Source organism: Kogia breviceps, chromosome 18, assembly GCF_026419965.1.
Source record: "Kogia breviceps isolate mKogBre1 chromosome 18, mKogBre1 haplotype 1, whole genome shotgun sequence".
Lineage (NCBI taxonomy): Eukaryota > Metazoa > Chordata > Mammalia > Artiodactyla > Physeteridae > Kogia > Kogia breviceps.
This window is the reverse complement of record NC_081327.1, coordinates 53,725,917-53,738,272: the sequence shown is the minus strand read 5'-3', so window position 1 is coordinate 53,738,272 and position 12,356 is coordinate 53,725,917. Positions and strand designations below refer to the sequence as shown.

Here is a 12,356-nt window from a genome sequence, read left to right as displayed (position 1 = left end):
ATTCTCCAGGATATATCATATCTTGGGTCACAAATCAACCCTTGGTATATTTAAGAAAATTGAAATCGTATCAAGTATCTTTTCCGACCACAACGCTATGAGACTAGATATCAATTACAGGAAAAAATCTGTAAAAAATACAAACACATGGAGGCTAAACAATACACTACTTAATAACCAAGAGATCACTGGAGAAATCAAAGAGGAAATCAAAAAATACCTAGAAACAAATGACAATGGAGACACGACGACCCAAAACCTATGGGATGCAGCAAAAGTAGTTCTAAGAGGGAAGTTTATAGCAATACAATCCTACCTTAAGAAACAGGAAACATCTCGAATAAACAACCTAACTTTGCACCTAAAACAATTAGAGAAAGAAGAACAAAAAACCCCCAAATTTAGCAGAAGGAAAGAAATCATAAAGATCAGATCAGAAATAAATGAAAAAGAAATGAAGGAAACAACAGCAAAGATCAATAAAACTAAAAGCTGGTTCTTTGAGAAGATAAACGAAATTGATAAACCATTAGCCAGACTCATCCAGAAAAAAAGGGAGAATACTCAAATCAATAGAATTAGAAATGAAAAAGGAGACGTAACAACTGACACTGCAGAAATACAAAAGATTATTAGAGATTACTACAAGCAACTGTATGCCAATAAAATGGACAACCTGGAAGAAATGGACAAACTCTTAGAAAGGCACAACCTGCCGAGACTGAACCAGGAAGAAATAGAAAATGTGAACAGACCAATCACAAGCACTGAAATTGAAACTGTGATTTAAAGTCTTCCAACAAACGAAAGCCCAGGACCAGATGGCTTCACAGGTGAATTCTATCAAACATTTAGAGAAGAGCTAAAACCTATCCTCCTCAAACTCTTCCAAAAGATAGCAGAGGGAGGAACACTCCCAAACTCATTCTATGAGGCCACCATCACCCTGATACCAAAACCAGACAAAGACATCACAAAGAAAGAAAACTACAGGCCAATATCACTGATGAACATAGATGCAAAAATCCTCAACAAAATACTAGCAAACAGAATCCAACAGCACATTAAAAGGATCATCCACCATGATCAAGTGGGGTTTATCCCAGGAATGTGAGGATTCTTCAATATACGCAAATCAATCAACGTGATACACCATATCAACAAACTGAAGGAGGAAAACCATATGATCATCTCAATAGATGCAGAGAAAGCTTTTGACAAAATTCAACACCCATTTATGATAAAAACCCTGCAGAAAGTAGGCATAGAGGGAACTTTCCTCAACATAATAAAGGCCATATATGACAAACCCACAGCCAGCATCGTTCTCAATGGTGAAAAACAAACCATTTCCACTAAGATCAGGAACAAGACAAGGCTGTCCACTCTCACCACTATTATTCAACATAGTTTTGGAAGTTTTAGCCACAGCTATCAGAGAAGAAAAAGAAATAAAAGGAATCCAAATCAGAAAAGAAGAAGTAAAGCTGTCACTGTTTGCAGATGACATGATGCTAGACATAGAGAATCCTAAAGGTGCTACCAGAAAACTACTAGAGCTAATCAATGAATTTGGTAAAGTAGCAGGATACAAAATTAATGCACAGAAATCTCTAGCATTCCTATACACTAATGATGAAAAATCTGAAAGTGAAATTAAGAAAACACTACCATTTACCATTGCAACAAAAAGAATAAAATATCTAGGAATAAACCTACCTAAGGAGACAAAAGACCTGTATGCAGAAAATTATAAGACACTGATGAAAGAAATTAAAGATGATAGAAATAGATGGAGAGATATCCCATGTTCTTGGATTGGAAGAATTAATATTGTGAAAATGACTCTACTATCCAAAGCAATGTACAGATTCAATGCAATCCCTATCAAACTACCACTGGCATTTCTCACAGAACCAGAACAAAAAATTTCACAATTTGTATGGAAACACAAAAGACCCCGAATAGCCAAAGCAATCTTGAGAAAGAAAAATGGAGCTGGAGGAATTAGGCTCCCTGACTTCAGTCTATACCACAAAGCTACAGTAATCAAGACAGTATGGTACTGGCACAAAAACAGAAATATAGATCAATGGAACAGGATAGAAAGCCCAGAGATAAACCCATGCACATATGGTCACCTTATCTTTGATAAAGGAGGCAAGAATATGCAGTGGAGAAAAGACAGCCTGTTCAATAAGTGGTGCTGGGAAAACTGGACAGGTACATGTATAAGTATGAAATTAGAACACTCCCTAACACCATACACAAAAATAAACTCAAAATAGATTAAAGACCTAAATGTAAGGCCAGACACTATCAAACTCTTAGAGGAAAACATAGGCAGAACACTCTATGAGATAAATCACAGCAAGATCCTTTTTGACCCTCCTCCTAGAGAAATGGAAATAAAAACAAAAATGAACAAATGGGACCTAATGAAACTTAAAAGCTTTTGCACAGCAAAGGAAACCATAAACAAGACGAAAAGACAACCCTCAGAATGGGAGAAAATATTTGCAAATGAAACAACTGACAAAGGATTAATCTCCAAAATTTACAAGTAGCTCATGCAGCTCAATATCAAAAAACAAACAACCCAATCCAAAAATGGGCAGAAGACCTAAAGAGACATTTCTCCAAAGAAGATATACCGATTGCCAACAAACACATGAAAGAACGCTCAACATCATTAATCATTAGAGAAATGCAAATCAAAACTACAGTGAGATATCATCTCACACCGGTCAGAATGGCCATCATCAAAATGTCTACAAACAATAAATGCTGGAGAGGGTGTGGAGAAAAGGGAACCCTCTTGCACTGTTGGTGGGAATGTAAACTGATACAGCCACTATGGAGAACAGTATGGAGGTTCCTTAAAAAACTACAAATAGAACTACCATAGACCCAGCAATCCCACTACTGGGCATAGACCCTGAGAAAACCATAATTCAAAAAGAGACATGTACCAAAAATGTTCATTGCAGCTCTATTTACAATATCCAGGACATGGAAGTAACCTAAGTGTCCATCGACAGATGAATGGATAAAGATGTGGCACATATATATAATGGAATATTACTCAGCCATAAAAAGAAACGAAATTGAGTTATTTGTAGTGAGGTGGATGGACCTAGAGTCTGTCAGACAGAGTGAAGTAAGTCAGAAAGAGAAAAACAAATACCGTATGCTAACACATATATATGGAATCTAAGAAAAAAAAAAGGTCCTGAAGAACCTAGGGTCAAGATGGTAATAAAGACCCAGACCTACTAGAGAATGGACTTGACGATATGGGGAGGGGGAAGGGTAAGCGGTGACAAAGTGAGAGAGTGGCATGGACTTACATACACTCCCAAACGTAAAATAGCTAGCTAGTGGGAAGCAGCCGCATAGCACAGGGAGATCAGCTCGGTGCTTCGTGACCACCTAGAGGGGTGGGATAGGGAGGGTGGGAGGGAGGGAGACGCAAGAGGGAAGAGATATGGGAACATATGTATATGTATAACTGATTCACTTTGTTATAAAGCAGAATCTAACACACCATTGTAAGGCAATTATACTCCAATAAAGATGTTAAAAAAAAGTCTGCACATAACAAATGCTGGAGTGGGTGTGGAGAAAAGGGAACCCTCCTACACTGTTGGTGGGAATTTAAATTGGTACAGCCACCGTGGAGAACAGTACGGACGTTCCTTAAAAAAACTAAAAATAGAGCTACCATATGATTCAGCAATCCCACTCCTGGGCACATGCCCAGACAAAACTGTAATTCAAAAAGATACACGCACCCCTACGTTCACAGCAGCACTATTCACAAGAGCCAAGACGTGGAAACAACCTAAATGTCCATCGACAGAGGAATGGATAAAGAAGATGTGGTACATATACACAGTGGAACACTGCTCAGCCATAAAAAAAGAATGAAATAATGCCATTCGTAGCAGCGTGGATGGACCTAGAGATGATCATACTAAGTGAAGTAAGTCAGAAAGAGAAAGACAAATACCATATGATATCACCTATATATGCAATCTCGAATATGACACAAATAAACTTCTCTGTGAAACAGAAACAGACTCACGGACATGGAGAACAGATTTGTGGTTGCCGAGGGGGAGGGGGAATGGGGGAGGGATGGATTGAGAGTTTGGGATTAGCAGATGCAAACTATTATATAGAGAATGCATAAACAACAAGGTCCTACTGCATAGCACAGGGAACTATATTCAATATCCTGTGATAGACCATAATGGAAAAGCATGTATATACATGTGTAACTGAAGATTTTGCTGTACAGCAGAAATTAACATGACATTGTAAGTCAACTATACTTCAATTAAAAAAAAATAAATTAACAAAAACAAGCCCTCACCAGGGGCCAAGAAAAAAATTTTTTTACTGGCTTACATCTGTTTTATAAACTAAAATGGTTACATTTACTTAATGTAAATTCAGTAATGGCCCCATAGCTCGTAAGTGATGACACCAGGGTTAGAACCCGTATCTGGGTTCAAATAAATTAGGTCCTAACCTCTACTGTCACGGGTAGTCTTTGTGATGAGACAAAATCGAAGGGAAAAAAGTACTGTAAAGCTACAGTTTTTATGTGTCTGAAGGTCATCCATATAACAAAGATGACAGTACAGTTATGTCTGGAGGTTCCGTGGATGGGGTCGTGGGTTGGCATGGTCAGAAAGTACAGGCGTATCTAACTGATGAACTGTCCTGGCCTTCTGGGCGGCTACACTTGGTCCTGCCAAAATCCCTTGGATTTCTGCCATCAGAAAGGAAGGGCCTGACAGTTGAATGATGTGTCTTCCTTCTCACCTAAGCTCTTGGGCCGCTCCAGTCCCCCCGCTGCTCTGAAGCAGCGCTGTGTCTGCTGGTGACAGCACAGCTTGCCAACCACTGGTGCTGGGCACAGCGGCCTTTTGATTCGAGGACATAAAGCAAGGGACACGGAGAGTGTTCCTCTGGGCTCGACTGGTGTCACTGCAGGAGTGGAGGTTAAGGTTGGAGGGACAGAGGTGTCACGTGTTTGTTAATAAACTTCTCTCGTGTGTGACGTGTAAGACCCTCAAAAGCCCATGCCCCTGGCAGGCCCCCTCCTGCCTGGCATCAGGCCAGGACTGATGAGTCCCATGGCTGTTTCAACACATGACCTTCCTCTTCAGAAGGTCAGCTATCAGCTGCTTCTTTGCAGGGTGGCGGCCTCGTGATCCGGAGGTCTTGGGTAAAAAAGCTTTCAGAGACAAGGCTGTTTTGAGAATTGCAGAAATTGGAACCGAGGGGTTTGGGATGTCCAGTGCTTATTTCAACAAGCTGACCCGTCTCTATGGTTGCACAGAACCCAGGGAGAGCGCTGAGTCGTGCAGACAAAAAGCTGCAAATGGTCAGAGTTTAAGGCAGTTGTCGGTGTGGGCTTCAAGTGAACAGATTTGGGGGCAAGCCTGGGTATTCGGAGGGCCTGATGAAGCCGAGATTACCCGGTGCCCCGAGCCCCCCGTATGCTAGAGTTTGAGGCACCGCATTTATGGATGGGCTGTTTCTGCTGCACATCTGAGAGCCATCTCGCTGCCCGGCAGACACCATGCTGGCCTCATCTCGTCAAATATCTCGCAGCCGCAGAATGGCCGCTAACACCAGCATCCGTGCAGGGAGGTGACGTGCAGACCCGTGCGCAGATTTTTAAGCGAAAGCTTAATACAGCGTTTGCAGAGCTCCGGAAGGCCCACAGAGCCTGGACGGTCCCCCAGCATCAGGGCGCCAAGGGCTGGCCACGTGGGGCTGGGGAACCGCCCATCTCCTGGCCCCCGAGGGCAGCTCCTCGGGCTGAAACGCCGCCTTCTGAGTTCTGCCTGCACGTGGCTTTCCTTCCGGTCCTCATACTGACCGCTGGCCCCGTGAGAGCACATCTGCAGCAACTGCCGTCGAGAAGCCCACGGGAAGAGCTCACTGTGTGTGTCCCGAGACAGGGTCCTCCAGAAGTTTCCCGAAGTGTGAGGTGCGCGAATCTGGAGGCTCTGGGACAAAGCCAGCATCTCATTGAATCTTTTTCCGATTCTCATTCTTCCAAGTCTTCTGAGGACTTTCTGGATCCTCAAGGGGAACGTCTGTAAGTCTGTTTGGTGCTTTGTCCATCTTTCCCACTCCCTAACGTGCATCTCAGAAGCAGTCAAATTTATCTAGAATATTGTAATACTGCTTTGTTTCTGATGTATTATTTTTACTCTTAACTTCTATTTATTGACAGGAAACACTGAGTGTTTCTTTATAGCAGTGATATAAAAATCGCCCTGGTGGTTACCAAACGTCTGAAGTTTGAGGCCACGGCCTCTATATTTAGTGGGAGGGATTTGTGATCTGGGCTCCGTGCCTGAACCAGAAAGCCATGTCTTGAGTCCGCCTGCACGGTGACCCATCTGAGGGCCTGGGGAGGGGGTGCCCTGGGACATCTACGAACACGCCCACTCTTGCTCCACTGGAGATGACCACCAGCTCCGGCTGGGGGGGCCCCCAAGAGCCTGCGGGGAAACTTGGCGAAAGCCAGGGGAGCAGCACGCTTGGACAGCTCAGGTCACTGCAGCGGTTCTGAGCGTTGTTAGATCCTGTGAGAGGAGGGGAAGCCTGCTGTGTGGGATCTGGGTGCAGGTTTCACACCGGCCCGGGGGCTGGGGGTGGCGGGTGGGTTTGTTACTTGCTAAGTTGTGATTAAAGTCCCCAAGTTCAGGCTTCCCTGGTGGTGCAGTGGTTAAAAATCCGTCTGCCAATGCAGGGGACACGGGTTCGAGCCCTGGTCCGGAAAGATCCCACATGCTACGGAACAACTAAGCCCGTGCGCCACAACTACTGAGCCTGCGCGCCACAACTACTGAAGCCTGCGCACCTAGAGCCCGTGCTCCGCAATAAGAGAAGCCTCCACAGTGAGAAGCCCGCGCACCACAACAAGAGTAGCCACTGCGTACCTCAACTAGAGAAAGCCCGCGCGCAGCAACGAAGAGCCAACGCAGCCAAGAATAAATAAATAAACTTATTTTTTTAAAAAAGCGCTTCCCTGGTGGCGCAGTGGTTGAGAGTCCGCCTGCCGATGCATGGGACACGAGTTCGTGTCCCGGTCCGGGAAGAGCCCACGTGCCGCGGAGCGGCTGGGCCCGTGAGCCGTGGCCGCTGAGCCTGCGCGTCCGGAGCCTGTGCTCCGCAACGGGAGAGGCCACAGCGGTGAGAGGCCCGCGTACCGCAAAAAAAAAAAAAGTCCCCAAGTTCAGGAAAGGAAAAGGCAACACCGCCATCTTGTGGCGAATAGCGTGCACAGCACCCGCGATGCCTGCTGATTGGGATCCGGGCTCAGAACCATTTTTAGCATCTGCTGACAGTGGCAAAAAGGGATTTGTAGCCTCCTTGCCTCTCCAGCCACGGCAGGTCACCACTCACAGAGCCACCACACCTAAGAGCCTGCGTGCCGCAGACACCGTGCTGGGTTCCAGACCTACCCGTCCCCTCAAATCCCCCCTCACAGCCCCAGGACTGGGCGCTAACACCAGCATTCCCTGCAGACCTGCCTTCACTGCCAGGCAGGGGACCTGGGGACACTGTGTAGCTCGGGAGAGGTGGAAGTGGGACAGCGGAGAGAAGCATGTCTTTTAACTTCCCTTTTCTGTGTTTAAAGGGAACTTGCCCTGTAGGTCTCAGGTCGCACAGCAGGGTTGTAAGAGCAGCTCCCAGGCCCGTCCCTCTGGGCCTCGGTGTCTTCAGCCGTCAGTGGGGACAACGGCGCTCCTGTAACAGGCCCCCTCGGGGTCTTCAGACCGAATGCAAGTCACCACCCAGAACATGCCGGCACCCAACAGCCCTCCATCAAGGCATCTGGGATTGTGCTTCCTGGGCAGGAAGTGGATTTGGAGGAAGTGAGGTCTTGCGGGTTCCTGGGGTGGGTGGGTGGGTGGGGGATTGTGTCCTATTCCTAACACAGCAGCCCCAGGGGGCAGGACTCTGTGGGGACAGCCAGGGCAGGGGGCCAAGCCTGGCCAGAAAGACCCTGCCCGTAAGGGGCCGTGATGCGGGGCGCCCAGGGTGATGGCCGCTGTCAAGGCCCGGGGACCCTCTTCAGGCGGCTGAGGTGCGTTGTCGATACCCACGTGCGCGTCCTCGGTGGGCGGACCACAGAACTGGCGGTCCAAACTGGGACACTTCCGAGAGGGAAGGGACGCTCTCGTAACAGTTACGCCAGGATAGGGGCCCCTCGGACGGGGGGGTGCCCCGGGCAAGCAAGGACGACGGTCACGCTCGTCATCAGCTGTGCGCGTGGCAAGTGAAGACGTGGATGGAGATGAGATTCTCTAGGGGAAAGAAGGGACTCCTGGGATCAGGCCTTGAGGGACCATCTGCCAAGACCGGAGGGTAGGGGGAGGAGGCAGCAGGACGCCAGGAGCGCGCGCCTCTCAGGGCGCCAGTGGTGACGGGGAAAGCATGTTCCCCAGGCCTGACTGCGCCCAGAGGGCACCTGCTGGGTTTACCCCGTGGGGGTGGCCGGGCGTATCGCAGAGCGGGTGAGAGTGGAGCCCAGAGCGGGGTGAGGGGACGGAGCAAGTGCCCGTGGCCGTCCTCTCTGCAGCAGCGTGGAAACGAGCCGCCCCTCTCTCCCCGGAAAACGGAGTTTGGAATAGTGAAGGCAGCTCTCTGGTCTCCCTCCTTCCCTGCCAGTTATCAAGGAGGCACTAATATTGCTCAGGATGCGCTGTCTAGTGCGCAGGAATGAGGGCTGCGTTTCTCCAGTGGATGGAAAATACGTACTGAGCCCCTGCTGCGAGCCAGGTATGGCAGGAAGATTTACAGCGACGTACTTGAAATGGACAAGCCTGGGGGGTGGGTGTTCCAGCGTTTGTCACCCACACACACCAGGCTCTGTGGTAAGTGGGCTACGGCCCGCCCCCGCCCCCATCCTCCTAGGAACCGTCCCCCGACACTTGTCACCTCCCATTGCCATGGGAACAGTGGACGCCAACCGCTCCACTCGACTGGCCCGGAGACAGAGTCGCCTTCCAGCTGGACCCCTCGCGGGGCCCGTCCCCGTCTCCAGACTGGGCCGATCATCTCTCCGCCCTGCCCACGGCTGAGGCCGGGTAACTAGCGGCGGGGCGACCCAGAGAGATGGTCTCTGCAGCAGTGGGGCTGTGGGCAGACCCCCGGGCTGAAGCGCGTCTCCAGAAAGTGGCGAGGCCTTGGAGGGGAGTGGAGAGGGCAGCGGAGAAGACGCGGGGGCCCTGGGCAGGCGGCAGGCCTGCTCTGCTCTTGCGCGACTCGCGGGGCCCTGCTGTCTCCGCCCACGTGCGCCCAGCGGCTCTGCCCTCGCCCGGTGGATTTTCGGAGCTGAGCTTCTCTGCCCTGAACTGGTTGAACGAGCGGGGAGTCCGTCCCTGAACCACCGGCAAACACCGACTGCTCAGATTTTAGAGAAGACACTGGATTTAAACCTCCCCAGCAGCCTCCCCCTCGCTGGCGTTTTAGTGTCACAACATCTGCATCCGGGGCCGTCTTGTCCAGCCGGGCTGCCCTCCCAACTCCAGCCCCCTCACTCCTGCCCCGGGGCTTTGCTTGCGCTGCGAGGTTGGAAGTCAGGGCGGCGTGGACAGCGCCGGGCAGGCCTGGGCTCGGGCCCCGGCTCCAGCCTCAGCAGCTGCTCAGCATTCCCAGAGCCTCGGTTTCCTCATCTGTAAATGAGAATCGCTCCCTCAGGCTTCGGGGTTGGGAGGTGCGGAGAACATCCGGCCCAGGGCGGAGATAAATGCTGTTTCTTCCTCCTTTCCTCGATGACTTAAGAATTAGCTAGTCGAGAAGTCAGTCATAAAGAGAAAAACAAATACCATACGCTAACACATATATATGGAATCTAAAAAAAAAAAAAAAAAGTCCTCAAGAACCTAGGGGCAGGACAGGAATAAAGACGCAGACGTAGAGAATGGACTTGAGGACACGGGGAGGGGGAAGGGTAAGTAAGCTGGGACGAAGTGAGAGAGTGGCATTGACATATATACACTACCAAATGTAAAACAGATAGCTAGTGGGAAGCAGCCGCATAGCACAGGGAGATCAGCTCATAGCACAGGGAGATCAGCTCAGAGCTTCGTGACCACCTAGAGGGGTGGGATAGGGAGGGTGGGAGGGAGACACAAGAGGGAGGAGATATGGGATATATGTACATGTAGAGCTGATTCACTTTGTTATACAGCAGAAGCTGACACACCAGTGTAAAGCAATTATACTCCAATAAAGATGTTAAAAAAAAAAGAATTAGCTAGTTGAGAAATGTAAATGCAATCAGAAAAAAAAAAAAAAAAAAAAAAGACGAGAAAGAGACCTGGGGTCACTCTACCGATTTTGCTAAACTGCAAATAATGCAGCAGCTTTCTGTGGTGAATAGGAATCACGGAGTAGCTTTTGCTTCCATCCAAGAAGAGAGCAAAATGGACTTTATATGCCAACGAATATAAAGCCACAAACAGAACAACATGGCCCTCTTGCAGAAGTGTTATGCCCCTAGATGACCGACAGAGGGCAGAGCTGTGCAACGCTCAGCTGCCCTAGATCTGGAGGGCAGAGAAGGTCCAGCCCCCTGAGATGGAAGATGGGGTGGGTGGTGCAGACGAGCAATGGGAGGGCAGGCATCGGAGTGCCTCAAGCCAGCGTGGGAGAGCCGGCTCAGGGCTTGCTGGACAAGGTACCAGCCCGGAGAGCTTGGGCCAAGCCACTGAACCCGGGGATCCTCGTCTGAAAGTGAGGTGCTGCTTAGCTGCCACGGGCGGTGAGGACGCCTCAGTGCACAGAAGTTCCTGGAAATGAATTAGTGCACTTAGTCACCTTACAGAACAGACGCCAGAAAACCATCACAACTCTAATTTCCAAAGAGGGGGACGATAGATTCCGGAACCTACATCTGGGTGAGTGTGACGGTGGTCCCAGAGTCCAGATGTATAAACATCTGTAATAAAGACAACAGCTGGTGCCTTTTCAAAGCTTTATGCACGTCATCTCCTTGGAGGCTCTCAGCAGGCCCTGAGGTAGGTGCTGTGGTTACCCCCATTTAAAGATGGGAAAACGGGCAAGACAAGGGTAGGTGGTTTGCTCCAGGCCACCCAGCTGGGAAGTGGTGGGGTCGGGATTTGAACCCGGCACTGGCTGGAGCCAAAGCTGGTGGCATCAACCATTATGGCACCTACTGCCTTTCAGAACAAAAACTGCCCACGAACAAGTCAGAGCAGGTCAGCCCCAAGGCCACTTGCAGCCCTGGAGACGGAATTAATCTGAATTCCAGAATTACAGGCTGGAGAGGTCTGGGGTCTGTCTGATCCACAGACCCCAAAGCAATGAGAGAGGAGGAGAGCCGTGCACGGGAAAGGAGGGGAGAATAGCCCCCCCACGGGTGGCGCCTGTAGCGTGCGGGCTGGGAACCCCAGGGGGAGCAGGCTCTGTGCTGGGGAGGGGTGGAGGGTGGCTGCAGCCTTGGACCCAGGGTGCTGTGGAAACTGACTACTAATGACAATCTACTGAGCTCTTACTGTGAGCCCGCCATACTGCCGGGCACTTTACAGAGGAAGATCCGGTGGTCAGAGTGATGGCTTGAGAGCAAGGAGGATGGAAAGCAGGTCTGGGAGACACTGTCCGTGCTCACGTTACCGCATCCCCCTTGCGGTGATGCCCCAGGGCAGTGGGTCGTACTCCTCCGTAAGATGTAAATTCGCAACGTAAGGAAGGTCCGTGCCCCCCAACCCAGCTGCCGTCTGATGCCGACTCCTGCCTGGCTGCCACTGCCGGAAGGACAACATACGCACAACTGGGCAGTCTGACCATCCGTCAGAGGAGGGGGCGGCTGGGCTGTCTCAGCCATCTTCTGCCCCTCTAGGGTAAGCGTGGGGAGGGGGATCTCAGCCCAGTGCACTGTAATGGAAGCGTCAGAAGCTTCCCCTTCAGTGATGTGGACTGAGGCACGGAGTCCTTATCCAGCCATCCGTAACCCTCAGTTCAGTCTGCTGTAACAAAATACCACAGACTGGGTGGCTTAAAACAGCAGAAACTGGTTGCTGACAATTCTGGAGGCTGGAAATCTGAGATTGGGGGGCAGCACGGTTGGATGAGGGCCCTCTTTCAGCTGCAGAATTCTCCTAGGGAGCTTCCTGAGGTCATGAGGTATAAGGACACTAATCCCATTCAGGAGGGCTCCACCCTCATGACCTAATCACCTCCCAGAGGCCCCACCTCCTAATGCCATCACCTTTGGGGGTTGGGATTTCAACATGTAAATTCTGGTGGGACATAAACATTCAGAGCACGGCACCATCCATATCCACCCATCCATC

At 49.8% G+C, this 12,356-nt stretch overlaps 1 protein-coding gene across 1 annotated transcript in view; it reads right to left on the bottom strand.

Moving 5' to 3' along the window:
- The window catches only part of OSGIN1 (oxidative stress induced growth inhibitor 1), a 56,443-nt gene that overhangs the window by 40,032 nt on the left and 4,055 nt on the right, over positions 1-12,356 (bottom strand). The window lies entirely within an intron of this gene.